Genomic DNA, 17,466 nt, shown 5'->3' with positions numbered 1-17,466 from the left:
GGGCATATATCGGGGCTGCCGCATCCAATAGTAAGCATAGTGCGCCTGGGCTGCCTGATAGTAGAGCTCAAAGTTGGGAATGCCAAAACCACCCTGCTCAAAGGGCCTGATCAGGATGTCCCACTGGAGCCGGGGTGACTTACCGTCCCAGACTAGTCTAATAAGTTCCGAGCGGAGTTGTCGAAAGAAAAAAGCACCAGGATAAAAGGGAATATTCAAGAAAAGGTACAGCAGCTGCGGCAAGATCACCATCTTAATCAGTGAGGACATGCCAGCCATTGAAAGGGGTAGGGTGATCCATCGAGTGATGGAATCTGTAATGCGGGACAGAGCCGTCCCATAGTTAGCCCTCATAAGTTCATCTCTGTTTTTTTCAATGCGGATGCCCAGGTACTTAAAGTCCCCGTCACACCAGGCAAGGGGGAAGTCAGGCACAAATCTTCCAGTGGAGGCTGTCAGGGGAAACAAACAAGACTTGCTCCAGTTGATCTGGATGCCGGAAATCATGCCAAACCGAATGAATTTGCGGAGGATCGGGTTAAGATTTTCCTTCGGCTCCCGTACATAGAGGGTGATATCATCGGCATACATGGATACAAGTATCTGCATCTGGAAGCACCGCAGTGCTTTGTCACGATGGTGTTGCCGCAGTTTGGCCGCCAGAGGTTCCATGGCCAAAGCAAATAATAGAGGCGAAAGGGGGCAGCCCTGCCTGGTGCCCCTGGTGATGGGGAAGTCAGAGGACAACCTCCCATTCACTATGACTTTGGCCATAGGGGCAGTATACAATAATTTAATCCACGAGATGAATACATCCGGGAAACCCATGCGCCCCAGAACTTGGAACAGGTAGTCCCATTCAAGGGAGTCGAAGGCTTTCGTGGCATCCAGGAACACGGCGGCCATGGGCAGATCTTCATGCACAGAATTAAGGATCGAAAAGAAAGTGCGCAAGTTATGCGTCGTGGCCCTACCTGGCACAAAACCGGCCTGGTCGGGCAGTATCAGGTTGGGGAGTAATAGATTGATTCGATTGGCGATGAGCTTAGCTAAAACTTTCACATCACAATTGAGGAGGGAGAGAGGCCTGTAAGAGTCACAGTCGCTGGCCTCCTTCCCCGGTTTAAGGAGCGATGTGATGAGAGCCATGCGCATCGATGGGGGGAGATGACCCACCTCCAATGCATCCTCGTAGACTTCTCTCAACACTGGTGCCATAAAGTCAATATAGGTTTTGTAAAATTCAATGGGTATCCCATCGAGTCCGGCGGTCTTACCCGACCTCACCTGCATAATGGCCTCTCTCACCTCGTCTAGCTCAAAAGGGGAGCTCAGAAACTCCCGTTGCGCATCGCTAAGCCACCCCAGGGACACATCGTCAAGGTAATCATGCAATTGGAGCTCTCCAACCCTAGTGGACGCATAGAGCACACTATAGTGGGCTACAAATGCATTGAGGATATGTGCGGTCTCACTGTACCTTGTGCCATCCACCCCCACAATCTCCATGATCGTATTAGGCGGTCGTGCTAGCCTCATCGTTGCAGCCAGGGCTTTCCCCGGCCTCTCACCCTCACCGTAACTCCGGGCAACCCAGTATTTGCCTCGAAAGTTAGCCTCCCGGGTGGCCTCCGCAGTATACTCAGAAATTTTGTCCCGAATGCTCGCCAGCTTGGCATCATCAGGGTTGGCCGCAAGCGACGTCTCCAGCGCCCGAAGGTCATCCTCCAAGGTGCGCAGGCGCGCCATAATGCTCTTCAGGACCCCTTGGCAATGCAAATACCCCGCAGGGTCACATTGAAAGCATCCCATATAGTCTCAACGTCCTGCACAGAGTCCTTGTTGCGCGCAAAGAAAGCCAAGCATTCCTCCCGCAGCTCCTCCTGAAAAAGGGTATCGAGAAGCATCATGGGCTGCAGACGCCAGGCCGCCAGAGGGGGGCCTAGTTCCGCCGCCCTCAGTGTGACTCGCACCAGCGCATGGTCCGAGAATGTACGCGGAAGGTGTTGCGCCGCATGAAATTGTGGGGTCAGGAGGACGTAATCGAGCCTGGCCCAGGAGCGTGCCTGCGCCGTGAAGTGAGTACCCTCGTGGCCGTCCGCATGGAGGTGTCTCCATGCGTCAATCAGCCTGTGCTCCGTAATGATGTCCAGAAGTATCTCCCGGGACCGTGTATAATGATGCGGGGCCGGGTGGGACCTGTCAAGCGCCGGGGCAAGTGTGACGTTAAAATCTCCTCCCAGTATGAGGTGCTGCGTACCCACACCTATTATATCCGCACCGAGGTCAACGAAGGAGGCAGGGTCGTCCACATTGGGACCATAGCAACAGGCCAGAGTAACCATTCTATGTCCCAGTCTCCCCCACATCAGGCAGTATCGGCCTTGGGCATCACTTTTCGTACCCGCCAGCATGAAGGGGGTGGTCCGTTTAACTAATATAGCAACACCACGGGAATATGAGGAGTAAGACGAAAAGGTAGAGTACTTCGCCCACCTGTTAGCAAAAGTAGGGGTAGCCTGCGCCCGGAAATGGGTCTCCTGAAGGAACGCAATGTGTATAGCGTGGCGATCTAAGTAGGAGAGGATGTTTCTCCGCTTTCTAGGGTCCCCCAGGCCTCTGACATTCCACGTGAGTATATTCAAATTAGTGTCCCCCATAGCCAGGTAGACCCAAAACAGGTAGGAAGTGCAGCGGCAAAGGGGCCTCTTTCAGTCATCCCCCATCCGTCGCACGCGCGATTTGCTTTACACACCACGCACCAAACCACAAGCGCTCCACAGTCCACATCACCGGTCAAGCCTAGGCAGAATCTATCCTCAACAAATGGGTACCCACCACGTCCCCACAGGGGACCATGCCGCAAATAAACACCAAAAGCGTGGAATGATGCCATGGACGGCAGCGTCCTGAACACAGCTGTATCAAACATAACAACAACATCAAGAACCATCCCGGGTCTCAAAACCAACCCGGCTGCCTGCCCTAGCAGATACCCAGCACCAGGCTCCAGTGCCGAGCAACGGGGGGAAGCGAGGCACTCAGTCCCCCAGAACCTTGACCCCAGATCCCACCCTACCGCCCCGAAAGCAGACCCACATCTCCACAGAGCAAAAGAGTCCCACAAAGCCCCGCGCCCCACCACCCCACCCCACACCCACTGAAGCAACCCCAACTCGCCAGAAATGTCTACCCACCCTCCACCCATCAGAACCCTCAAAAAGCTCAACAGGAGCAACTCAGTCAATAGAGTCCAGGGGGTACACCCTACAGGGGACATCCAGAGGGCACACAGATCCACCCATGCCTGCCCCTAACCCACCATAGTCATAGAGGGAGGGAGAAGGGTGGTGCCTGGCATACATTACCGATCCCTGTCCAGCACGCGACCGGGCCATCTTCACTCAGTCAGTACATAGCCCATCAAGTGGCTCACAGGGGCGGACAAACAGGAAAGGCACAGAGAAGTCGCACAGTAATGCAGGGAAGGGATCCCGTTAACCCACAGGCTAGCAGTCAATGTTCGTTCTCCGGGGCCACATCCTCTTCATCAGGCCGGTCACAACGCGTTTTCCGTAGGGATTTCAAAAAGTCCTCCACCTGCTGCGGGTTTGTGAAGAAATGTTGCTTCGCTTGATGGGTGACACGCAGCTTCGCCGGGTAGAGCAATGCATAGTCGATTTGGAGAGCTCTCAGCTTTTTCTTAACATCAACAAACTTACGACGCTGGTCCTGCACAACAGGCGTGAAATCTGGGAAGACGGTGAAGCTGACACATTTTTTTGACAGAATTTGTCAAAGGACAAATTCTGGTTCGCACGCGCAGCCCGCAGCGCAGCATCTCGGTCGCGGTAGTTTAGGAGCCGCGCGATGATGGGCCGGGGCGGGGCGCCGGGACGCGGTCGCGGGCCAAGTGACCGGTGCGCCCTCTCCACGATGAACTGTTTAGAGAAGGCGTCCGTGCCAATAGAGGCAATGAGAATCTTCTCCACATAATCCTCCATGCGCCCCGTGTTGGTGGACTCTGGCACACCCACCACGCGGATATTATTACGGCGGCTGCGGGCTTCCAACTCCTCATTTTTAGCAGCTATAATGCGCAGGACATTGTCCATTTTAGTGAGCTGTGTAGAGTGGGAAGCAGTCGTATCTTCGTTCTCCGAGATCCGCCGTTCAGTCTCAGTAAGGCGCTCCTCATGGGCATCGATTTTCTGCGCGTACGCATCCATACGGGAAGTAAGGCGGTCCACCTTATCCACCACTGTGGCGAAGCCCTGCCTCATCTCCCGCATCATCTGCTGCAAATCCATTGGCGGCGGGGCCGCGTCCACGTCCAGCCCCGGGGGGGCCCGTGCGCCCCCATCATCCGGCGCACTCCGCAGCCCCGGTTTCGCAGCTGGGGCAGCAAATGACAGCTTCGCCTGTTTAGCGTCATGCTTGCCCATCGTGGGCTCGTTGTGGGGGGCTGCCTCACACCCCAGAGTGACCAAAGCCGTCCTCGTCGCCAGCAGGTCGGAAACAGGGGCCGGCAAAGGGCAGTTCAGCCCCGGTAGGCGCCGGTGCAGACGACGGCCTCACCCAGCAATGCAGGAGCAGCCCAGGAAGAGAGCCCTCCGACAGTCCACACCGCTCAAAGGGTGAAATCAGCCAGCACTCCGCCGCGGTCCCCAGCCGCTCGCGCACCGGAAGGATGCAAGCCCACGAAGAGAAGCCCTCTCGTCAGGGACACCAGCGTAGCACCAGCAGGGGGGCCTCTAGGCCGCAGCGAGGGGAGGCAAGGGGAGTCGTCCAGGAGCAGGCCCCAGGGGTCCCCAGCAGCAGTGAAAGCTCGGTCCATGCAGCGCTAGGCCAGTGCGGCGTATCCCTCTTCTGCCAGCAGCCCCGCCGCAGTCTCGGCTCAGCGCCACCTCCGGTAGGCCGCAGGGTCCTGTCGCAGCGAGTGCAGCAGGAGGGATGGGGGAGTCCTGAGCACCCCCGGCGGCGAGTCAGCAGTGCCCAGGTAAAGCAGGGGGGGGGAGGGGGCACCCATCCGCCACAGCCCCAAGCAGTGCAGTCCGTCCAGTCCAGGACGGGGGGGGGGGGCGGATCACCTCTGGCGCCACACAGAGAGACCCCTCCGGCCACCAGCACCGCTCGCCCCCAAATCGCAGGATCACCTCTCTCCGCCGCCAGGCCCAGGCAATTCACACGGCAGCGGGGGGGTAGGAGGGGGCCAAGCCAGGCACGAAAAGAGTCCAGAGCCCCTCCGTTTCTCGCCGCCTCTGCACACCGTGCAGCCTAAGCGCTCTCCACAGCAACGGTCGCCGCAGCAGCCAAGGGGCAGGCCGGGGCCTAACTGCCTCGTGTACAGCACCGGGATCGCGTGGCTCCAGACCCCGGCCGCCGTCACCGCCATGCCTCAGCCACCGGTCTGGCAGAACTTGCAACGCGTCCCACAAAGTCCTCGATGGGCTCTCGGCTTCCAAACTTCAGTCGGGGCCGCCGGGGACCAGCAGCCACAGGTACACCCGGTCACGGTCCGGCAGGCGATCGGGAAAGCAGGATATTTGTAGGATAGCGTGTCCAGGCAGCAGGAGCCTCACCGAAGAGCGGCCATACTGCATGCGCGCCCTCTAGCGCCCCTCTGGTAATCAATTATCTATATCTGGAAAAACTTTTGTAGCAGTTGCAATAATTTTTCATGACGGTCCTTCTATAACTTCTGGTCATTACACAGTTTATCTTAAATGTGAAAAAGGATGGACACTGTGTAATGATTCTCAATTGATTTTCAAGCAACTGAAGAAAGCATTATTTACATTTTAAAGGATTAAAATTGAATATTCCACTCAAAAAGGATTTTAAACTTACCGTTTGGCCTCAAGGAAAGGTAAAACAAACAATTGTGGACTTCTTTGACAGATATTATTTTAGAAAATGTTCTTTTGCAACAAGGTTTACAGAAGCTATTTCTTGAAAATTGTTATTGTACTTAAAAGGTATTTTTGACATTTCTATTAAGGTATGTTTTAGTGAGGATAGATTCAGGGCTTTTTTGAACAATCTTTCAGATATTTTTTTTTTTTTGCCCGCTGTTAAATGATGAATACAATTGATTTCACTATTTTCAGTGAAAATCAAAACATTCTGAAAACAGTAAAAAAAGGGCAAAAAATTGCTTTGCTAAATATGAAAAAAACATGTACTGTTTAATAAAATGTATTGTTGACTATTAATATTTTTTTCTTTTTTTCCGAACTATGAAGAAAATTTAGAAAATGTAATTCAGTTTCCTTGCAATTAAATAAAAACATTTATTTCTAAATAAGTTACTTTGATGGTCAGGTAAGTTTAAAATATCTGTATGTGTCACTGCTTTCGTTTCATGCTTCCTTTTCTTCACCTCTCCTTACTCTGCTTTTCTCATTTCTCTTCTCGCTCTCTCTTCCTGCTTTACTACTCTTTTGTAACTCCCTCACTCCTTCTCTACTACTCCCCTACCTTTACTACCTCCATCACTAATTTTTTATCCATGTTTCTTTCTCTGTATCCATATGTCCTAGTCTTTTTAACTGCCTTACTCCTTCTCAGTTGTTTGCTTTCTGTCTCTGTATCTGTCACTCTCTGTTTGTCTCCTCCATATTTACAAGGAGAGGATAAGCCACTCTGTGTGTCTTTTCCTCTCCTTGTAAATACAGCCAATTCAAACGCAGCACTAAAGTGAGCTATTATCTTTTTTGATAGGTTTAGGGTACCTATACGTAAGTACTGATGCAGAGTTTAAAGTTTAATAGGATGACTCTCTTCACTTCATCTGTGAAATGTACACCATCTCTTTTTTAATTACTTTGCCACTCCCCTCTCTTTGTCAGGGAGTCCCTGAGGGTTTACTAAAGTTGAAAAAAATGATTATTTTTTACATTATACATCATCGGGTGCGCGCAGGGTCTATTGACAAATAGATTCAAAAAACAAGTTTTTGTGTTTAGATTTTAGGTGGCTCTAAAAAGAGCCCTTGAGTTAATATAGGGACAGAGGAAGAGAAAAACGAAAAAAAAAATAACAAAACTATGGCCCAGTGCAAGAGTGCTCCTCAAATTTTCTCTGAATGAGATCAACACTGCTCTCACCCATAGTAATAAGAGTACCACAATCCATGCACCGTGTACTCATCCTCCCAAAACAAGGACGAATATCCAGAGGTGTGTAAGAAGGTGAAGGCACCATCGCAGAAGAAGTGCTCGGCTAAGCTGCCAAAGATGTGCTCGGCTGAGCTGCTGCAGATGTCGTCGGCTGAGCAGGTGGAGGGTTTGCTCCAGAAGCTTGACGAAAAGTCACAGGATGCATTTTCTCAACGTGCCTCAACATTGTGTGAATACTAAAAGAGTACTTCTTATTAGCATTCCCACGTGATAAGGTGCGCTGACAAAGTATGCAGGTGACTTTTGGTGCATTCACCTTCTTTTGTCCCTCAGGAAAAGTGAAAAACTGCCATATAAAGGAGTCTTTCTGCTTCCTCTGCCTCTGTCTCTCAAGAGTGTCCTGTTCACTCTCAGAAGGTGGCTGGTGCTCTGCCATTGTCTCACAAAAACAGAGTAGCTCCTTCTCCAAGGGAATCAGAACTAACAATGAGGGGAGTGGGTGTGATGTTGGAAGAATCTGGAACTGAAAGTACTTTGAACCAATGAAAAGTGATGTTTCTTGATCACATGACTTGCCATGAGGGGATTGGGTGTGGTGTTGAAACAATCTGAAACTGAAAGTAATGAAAACCAATTAAAAGTGTTGTTTTATTAATCACATAACTCGAGGTGCGCGCACGGAGCAAGCTCAGAGCGCGCACGGTGCAATTACACATGCGCGAACGCGTACGCGCGCATGTGCATAAGTATTATGCGCGAACGTCAGCGCGCGTACTCCGCGCGTTTGCACGAGTGTAGCGCGCGGAGCACGTACGACGCACGCAAGCATACATGCGCATGCGTACTGGGTGCGCGCTGCGAGCGCGTACTAAAATGTACGTATGCGTACGTATATAACGTACGCATGCGTACACAAAAAACGTACGCATGCGTACTAGGTGCGCGCTGCGAGCGCGCACTAAAACGTATGTATGCGTACATAGATAACGTACGCAGGCGTACATGAAAAACGTACGCATGCGTACTAGGTGCACGCTCAGTGCGCGCACCCTAAAAATTTATAGAAAAAAAAAATAATTAAAGTGTACATAAGTTAATAGAACATATTAACAATGCTGTTCAACTTTATCCAAATTCAAAGTAAAAAAAAAATGAACCACACCAAATTAAAGGATGCAGATAATCTATAAATGTATACATAGGGATATTTTTGTAAAAGAAATATATAAAAAAATGTATTAAAAAATTCTAAAATTAGCATTTAAAAAACCTTTGAAATTCACTAAAAAAACCATAGGTTTCACACACGTTATAGTTAGGAATTAGCATTTAAAAAACCTTGCAAATTCACTGAAAAAACCATAGGTTTCACACATGTTATAGTTAGCTGGACATTTTACTCATAAAAAACCAATGAAATTCCCCCGTTATCGTTAGTTCAGCTAACTATAACTCGCGTGCCCGCAATCCACTGCTGATGACGTCACGTATTACATCACTCATGACATGGTCAGTGACATCACTCATGACATCACTGAGACACTCATATAGCTATTCACAAAACCATGCAGCCACTTATACACCAACATACAGACACATACAGACATTTACACAGTTTAGTTACTAGTCTGCAGTAAGATACATTTAATGACTCACTTATAGAATCATGTTACGCACCACAGAAAATAATCCATTTACACACTTGTACAGCCACTCATTCTTCAACAGGCCTTTCCCTATATATATTAAACATATTAAAATTGTTCAGAAACACATACTCAATGGATGACGTCATCAATGATGTCATCAGTGATGTCATATGAGATGTCATCAGTGATGTCATGAGTGATGTCACTGACCATGTCATGAGTGATGTAATATGTGACGTCATCAGCAGTGGATTGCGTGCGCACGAGTTATAGTTAGCTGAACTAACTATAACGGGGGAATTTCATGGGTAAAATGTCCAGCTAACTATAACGTGTGTGAAACCTATGGTTTTTTCAGTGAATATATATATATATATATATATATATATATATATATATATATATATATATATATATCTCAAACAAGAAGGTCGCCCCACATGAAGATGCCACCAAGGAGAGTTGAATGCCTTTAATTGAAGATTTCAGTGCGGCAGCGTAACAGTCTCCCCCTCCATCCATAGACAGCCCAACGCGTTTCAAACAACTGGTGTTCTTGATCACCGGCGATGGAAAAGGAAATGGCAGTCAGTTAGTGAGGAGCACCTGATAAATGCTCCAAGACCTGCCAACGTGGGCGTATGCTGCAAAGCATGTTGGTACTTGTATTTCCTCACAGTTTAACCCCAGTGGGTGCCGCCATAACCTTTGCAATAATCCTTGTTGTTTTACCCCAGTGGGTGAGAAGGGAGCTGTTAACTATGTCAGGCTGTCTTTTAAGTGTCTCTCAATGTGGCCCCCCGCTCCAATGTGCTCGGTGATACCGAACGCAGGATCTGCATGACTCGCAGCAGGCATCTTCGCAGCTGAGCAAAGCCGCTAACATCAAACAAGAAGGTCGCCCCACATGAAGATGCCACCACGTAGAGTTGAATGCCTTTAATTGAAGATTTCAGTGCGCCAGCGTAACAGTCTCCCCCTCCATCCATACACAGTCCAACGTGTTTCAAACAACTGGTGTTCTTGATCACAGGCAATTAGCAGAATGAGAGACACTGTTGCTAAACCCACCGGGGTATATTAATAATTTTTAAGCACAAACAAGGGGAATGTCACTGAAACCCATGAGGGTTTTATTATGTGCAGCACTACGAATACCAGAATGCCCACAGGGCCGGTGGGTCGGGGCAATGTTCAAAATAAAAGCATGTGACTGCAATTTCAGTTCTTTTCTCTGCTGCCAGTGAACAAGGGCGTTGGCCCAAAACGCGTATGGCTGGGATGTGAGGAACTGGTCTCTCTCTCTCTCTCTCTCTCTCTATATATATATATATATATATATTATCTACTGGCGGTCGCCAGTAGGTAGTTATAGTTAGGACCGTGTTTCCATAGGAAATCTGAAAATTCTATTTTGAATAACTTTGGCGCCGGTTGACGAACCTATGCGAAATTTTCAAAACTAATGGGGTGCTCCGCTCAGCTCCTACCCTGAAAGTCTCGGGGGATTCGTCAAGCAGGGGCCGAGAAAAAAGGGGGGTCCAAAAACGCGTTTTCCCCATGCATTTTCCCATAGGACCTTTAGTCGAAGGTACAGCCCGAACGGCTGAACAGAATTACTTGAAATTTGGCAGAGAGGTAGTCCTCAGGTCAGGGATGTGCCTTTTGGAGTCAATCTGTTCAGTAGTTCCTGAGAAAATTGCAGTTAAAGCACATAAATATCTATAGCCGTGCACCGTGCGCGCACCGTGTGAGCACCCTAACGTGCGCGAGCGTAATTCTGATTGTTGGTTACATGTCAGTCAACGTTCGAATCGGTCGAAATCAGGAAGTGTCGGCCGCCATTTTGTTTGTTTTCAGTGCGAGAGTGAAAAAGGAAGGTGGCGAACGTGAAAAGGGGGCAGGGTAGAGAGTTCCTGACCCCCTAGCCTTTGTCAGGGGGTCCCTGAAGGACCCCGAAGGCAGAAAAAAACATTTTAATTTTTTTTTTTAAAGCGCGGGGGTGCGCGCACGGTGAAAAACCATAATTTTTTATTTTTTTAAATGTAATACGTAGTTTATTGTAAAACAAATATATAAAAAAAAATAATAATACATACATAACTTAGCATTTAAAAAAACGTACAAATTCGCTGCAAAACCATAGGTTTCACACACGTTATAGTTAGGAATTAGCATTTAAAAAACCTTGCAAATTCACTTAAAAAAACCATAGGTTTCACACATGTTATAGTTAGGTGGATATTTCACTCGTAAAAAACCAATGAAATTCCCCCGTTATAGTTAGTTCAGATAACTATAACTCGCGCGACCACCACTCTATCACAAGGATGATGTCATCAGTGATGTCTTGAATGATGCCACTGACCATGTCATGAGTCATGTAATATGTGACGTCATGAGCAGGATTGCGGGCGCGCAAGTTATAGTTATCTGAACTAACTATAACGGGAATTTCATTGGCTTTTTACGAGTGTGTGAAACCTATGGTTTTTTCAGTGAATATATATATATATATATATATATATATATATATATATATATATATATTCAAATGCAAGGTGTGTAAAGCATGTAAACATGGCTCTAACCAGACATCTTCCACATCCCCGTTCAATGATGATGAAAAATCAATCACCAAAGCTCTAAATTGCAAATCAGACCATGTGATATATGTATTGGAATGTCCTTGTGGTCTCAAATAAATAGGCAGTACCATTCTACAAGCCCATAAGCGAATACTGCAACATATAAGAGCCATCAAGAACAGAGACCCGGGTTATCCAGTAGCCAGACATTTCAATGAGGTACACAATGCAGATCCATCTGGCCTCACTTACTTTCTAATTGATTCAATTCCATACAACAAGAGAGGGGGTGACAGACAAAAAGCATTAAGACTCATGGAAACAAAATACATTTTAAATTTAGATACTAAACATCCCGGAGGCCTCAATGCAACTGAAGAGCTTTATACATGTTTATAATGGCTACTTATTTTTGTGATGTTAAATTATTGACACTTGTCTATTGAATACCAGAAGTATTGCACCAATATAAACAGTTACTATACGCTATAAAGCCATCAGACATGTCCGCCGCCAAACCGCTAATTTTTATTAATGTATTATTTTACACTTAGGGTGGGATTTTATATGTCTTTTATGAATTTTTATCAACATCACTTTTAGAATATTTTTGACTCGGTGATTTTACTGAGGAATTGGCATACGCACTTTATTCAAACACCAATGACAGGAAACCCTTGCAGTTAATTAAAAAGTAACATCTTGCATTTGAACAATTGAGACTAGTTAGGTTACACAACACTGCCCTGTGCATATTACACTCCAAGGCGCATATCGCATAGCACGCGCTAGTGCCTGTGCTATCTCGCGCTCTCCAATGAATCTGTCATTGCGCACAATGTATTGCAGTATTATATTTCACGCCCGGTTTATCTTATATCATACTTTTTGGTGCATAGTTTATACCATACACTATTTCTAATTTTCATTTTCAATCGTGCTCTCAGGACTATGTTCTATATAACACTGTGTTCACCTACCCTTTTGACGGGCATTACATTTTGCGATAGGGGGTGGAGGGTCAGGGGGTGTTTCTGCCAAGTGAGCCCGGAGTCACTGTCACAAACGTCCTCTTCTTCCTGAATAAAAGTGAGATTATGCTGCATACTTGTTCATATTTTAAGTAGTTCGCACAGACACACGTTTTAAAAACAATAAAGTTCCTAATACCCGCCTTCTCTGAACAGTTAGCTTACTGCCCCATCCCCCTCCTCCCTATCCTCTGTTGTGTGAATCCATGGACTAGCCTCCTCCCTCCTGCCATGCATGGTCTTATGTGCTGCCACGGCGCTCAATTTAGTATGATGTACCAGTCCACTCCTCCTGCCCTCCATTGCCCAATTCTATGCCCCATCATTGACCTCCTGCTTAAACTCTGTGCTTAGCTTGCTGCCCCTATTCTCCTTCCCCCTGCCCTCCGATGTCTTTGTGTATGCCCCTGCTCCGTCCTTTTTGCCCACCATGTTCCATGCACCTGCCACTCCTATCTACTCTGAGTGTTCTGTTGAGCTGCCACTCCCCTCCCACCTGCCTAGCATTGTCAGATGACTGTAACCTGTCCCTGCCACCTCCACCCTGCCTGTCCACATGCCATGCCCCTATCCTCTTCCTCCTGTCCTACATGGTCCATTGTACTGCCACACCCTTCTGCCCTCCCTGGTCTGTTGTGCTGCAACTGCTCCTCCTGCCTGCCCCGTGCGGTCTGTTGTGAGGCCCCTTCCCCTGAACTTTCTTGTCTGTGCACAGGTCCTGACCCTCCCTTCTATCCTCCATCGTCCTTTGTGCATGCCCCTGCACCCTCCTTCTTGCCCATCATAGCCATTGTGCTACCATTAACCCTCCCACTTGCCATGCATGGTCTTCTGTGCTGCCATGGCCCCTCCCACCTTCCCTGTATGGTCAGTTAGCTGCCCCTGAACCCCTCCCACCTTCCCTCCATGGTCTGTGTGTATGCCATCACAGTCTCACTGTTGCTCTTCATGGTGTGTCTTGCTTCTAGTGCCCATCCTGCCTGACCTCCATGGCTATCTTGCTGCTCCTGCCCTGCCCCCTTGCCCCCAGCCCTCTGTTTACATGTGCAGACCCCTACTCCCTCCCTCCTGGCTTGTCTGTTCCATTGTAATGCCCCTCATCCATCCCTCCTGCCCTTTATGGTCTGTTATGCTGCAGCTTTCTCTCCTGTCTGTCCATTATGGTCCTGCCTCTTGCCCCTCTGTTCTCTGTTGTCCATGTGCATGGTCCTGTCCCCTCCCTCTTGCTTTCTTTGGATTGTTGTGCTGCACTCCCGTCCCGCATGCCCTGTGTGGTGTATTGTGCTGCTGCAAACCCTGATGCCTGCCCTGCAGGGTCAGTTTTCTGCACCTCTCCATGTCCCTTCTGTCCTCTGTTATCCAAGTCCATGTCCTTACCCCATTTCCTTCCATGATCCAATGTGCCATACTTGCGAACATTTTGAACTTTGTAAGAGGGAGATTTTGAAAAAAAACTGGGTCATTGATTTTCCCCTTTGAGTTACATTGAAAAAGAGGAGATTGTAAACAGGAGACAGATAAAATAAAGCCCATTTGAGCTTAAAAACATTGGACGTTTCCTGGCTGAATCGGGTCTGTTGGCATGTATGGTTGTACTACCATTGCCTCTTCCTTCTGCCCACAATGGTCTATTACATTGCCACAGCCTCTCTTGCAAGTCCTGAATTGTTAGTTTGTTGCCCCTGCCCCCCTTTCCACTGCCCTCCATAGTCTGTTGTGCTGCCACGGCCCTTCCTGCCTGCTCAGTGTGGTTAAATTGTTGCCTTTGCACCCTCCTACCTGCCTTCAATTTTCAGAGTCCGTGCCCCTGGCATCTGCCTCTCAACAGTATCCTAATGAACAACTAGATTGCTAAAATTCTATATTTATTACAAAAGTGTGGAACGCCTGACGTCATCTTGATGTATTCAAAACTGTAATACCTAGAGCATTTCCTTTAGAAATTACATATATGAGAGGGTCTTATTGGCATCAAAATTATGGTTAGTGCTCTAAAAGACTAAAATAAGGACATATTTTCTAAGTTTTCAAATAGCGAGAAAGCACTTTTAAATTATTTGTTACCTTTATGTTTTTTTATCCAGTTGACCATTTGATTAAATGTTGCACTTAGGGGAGAGGATGTGGTGTTACTTCCAGAACTGCAGACTTTGCAACTGGGGAACCAGGTTGGAGTTTCTGCTTCAGCTCGACATTCTGTGATTCTGGTCAAATCACTTAGTCTCCCCATGTCTAAAACTAAAATGAATTTGTTCTTGTGTGATGTAACCAATGCTCATGTAAAGCACTCCAATACCTGACAAGTCTGCACTATATAACACTGCAAAAACACAAAATAATAAGTGTTTTGCACACTTCTGTCATTGGGCTATATTTGGGCTACATCTGGGTGATTTTGGGCTACATTTGGGCTCTTTTGTCTCCGGTGGCCATCTTGGGAGATTTATTTGATATGAACTTTCCTAATTTCCTCATGTACTGCAGTCTCCTCAGTAGGAAATGCTTTCAGTTTTTTACTTTGATTCCATCATGAAGGAATTCAGATATGTCACACATTTTCCATAAATTCTGAATGTTAGCACTCTAGTTGCTCATTAGATCACTGTAGTAAAACTACTGTTCACCATGGAAGTCTGCTCCTGGTATTAAAAGTGCATGTTTCAGTCTGCATGTCAGAATTTTTTAATGAAATAAAAGAGGATTTGAGAAGTCACTCAAAATGTGCCCTCATTTTCTTTCTTCAGCATTAATCATAATTTCTATGGCAAAATGAACCCCCTCATTGTGTTCCTTTTTAAATTAAATGTTTTAAGTGTTACCAGTTTATTCCAATCAAGATGGCTTCAGGTGTGCCATACTTTTGTCATAATGAAGACAGTAAGCGCTCTAGTTGTTTTTAAGAACACTCTGGGACATTCTGTCATTGGGCTATACTTGGGCTACATCTGGGTGATATTTGGGCTACATTTGGGCTCTTTTGTCTCTGGTGGCCATCTTGACAGACTTATTTGTTATGAAGTTTCCTAATTTCCTCATTTACTGCAGTCTCCTCAGTAGGAAATACTTTCAGTTTTTTACTTTGATTCCAAAGGCATTCAGATGTGTCACACATTTGCCATAAATTCAGAATGTTAGCACTCTTTTTGCTCATTAGATCACTGTAGTAAAGCTACTGCTCACCAGGGAAAACTGCTGCTGGTATTGAAAGTGCATGTTTCAGTCTGCATGTCAGAATGTTTTAATGAAATAGAAGAGGATTTAAGAAGTCACTCAAAATGTGCCCTAATTTTTCTTTCTGCAGCACTAATCATACTTTTTATGGAAAAATGAACCCCCTCATTTTGTTCCTTTTTAAATTAAATGTTTTAAGAGTTACCACTTTAATCCAAGCAAGATGGCTTCAGGTGTGCCATACGTTTATCATAAGTAGGACTGTTAGCGCTCTAGTTGTTCTTTGGAACACTCTGGGAAGTTAAAGTAGAACCCCAAGGAATCAACTGACAGTCTCTGCCCTTGTTGGATGTACATGTTTTACTGAGAATGTCAGACTTCATTCTCACATGACTGAGAAAGATAATGTGAATTTACAGAAAATAAGCTCTCAGTTTAGCTTATAGATCACCTTCCAAACCTCTGTGGGAAAAGCATGAGAAAATATTTTTCTCTCAATCATGATATCCCAGCAGAAGGCTTTTTCACATGGTGAAATCACCTTAGAACATACCACAATTCCTAAAATGAGTATGGTACCATCAACAAATGATTTATAATGTAACTAAAGTCTTAAAACCTTCTATTAACTGCAATGCTTTTTAATGAGGTGCTATCATGTATATTGGTCCCAAGATGGCTGCCAACACTTCTTTGATGAAGTGCTGATAGCCAATCAGATCTCAGGATGAGATGTGTGGTTAGGCTCCGCCCACATATATGTATAATTTTACTTTTGATTTTCTCAGGAACTACTGAACAGATTGACACCAGACCTGCAAAAGGCACATCCCTGACCTGAGGACTACCTCTCTGCCAAATTTCAAGTAATTCTGTTCAGCCATTCGGGCTGTACCTTGGACTAAAGGTCCCCATGGAAAATTGCATGGGGAAAACGCGTTTTGGGACCCCCCTTTTTCTCGGCCCCCGCTTGACAAATAACCCCGAGACTTTCAGGGTAGGAGCTGAGCGGAGCGCCCCATTAGTTTTGAAAATTTCGCGAGGATTCGTCAACCGGCGCCGAAGTTATTCAAAATAGAATTTTGAGATTTCCTATGGAAACACGGTCCTAACTATAACTATCCACTGGCGACCGCCAGTAGATTATATATATATATATATATATATATATATATATGTGTGTGTGTGTGTGTGTGTGTGTGTGGGTGTGTGTGTGTGTGTGTGTGTGTGTGTGTGTGTATACACACACACACATATACTTACCTTGTGTGATAGCGGGATATGTGTGGTAAAGATTTGCACTGTAAAGGCTGCATGGTAAATACACTGCATGGTTAAAACATTGTTGTCAATGATGTTTCTCTCACAGTTGTCATTGTAATTGCTCCATAATGTGCTATATTGAGTTTGTAATAATTAAATAGGGACTAAATTGTTTGCTGCAACTTCACTGCTTCTCATTATAATATGTCCATTATCTGCTACGTACTGCTGATATCAAGTCATAAAAGAATATGGTTAAACCAGTTTCATCTTTTGATATTTGATGGAGCATCCACCTTAAAAGTATTTTAGTTAATGTTAACCTCTTCAGTGCCCATGACGAGATAGTCTCGTCATGGAGCACGGTTGCGCTGTGCCCATGACGGACTATCTCGTCATGAACCCCACCCACTAGTGCAACGCCCGGCACAGGAGGGGGAAAGGGCGTGGCACTGAAGGGGTTAAATATAAGGAAAGGTCCCTTTGCTTTGCTTTACGACATGCACTACTTTGCCACTCTCCATTCTATATTCCTTGATGACCACCTTTTGCAATTAGCATTATTGTAATGTCTGAACTTTATTTTGTTTCTGAACTGCAACATGGAATGCCATACTAGACTTTTGTTAAATGACTGGATATT

The sequence above is a fragment of the Triturus cristatus genome, chromosome 11, assembly GCF_964204655.1.
Source record: "Triturus cristatus chromosome 11, aTriCri1.1, whole genome shotgun sequence".
Lineage (NCBI taxonomy): Eukaryota > Metazoa > Chordata > Amphibia > Caudata > Salamandridae > Triturus > Triturus cristatus.
The sequence above is the reverse complement of the archived record's forward strand: the minus strand, read 5'-3'. Positions refer to the sequence as shown.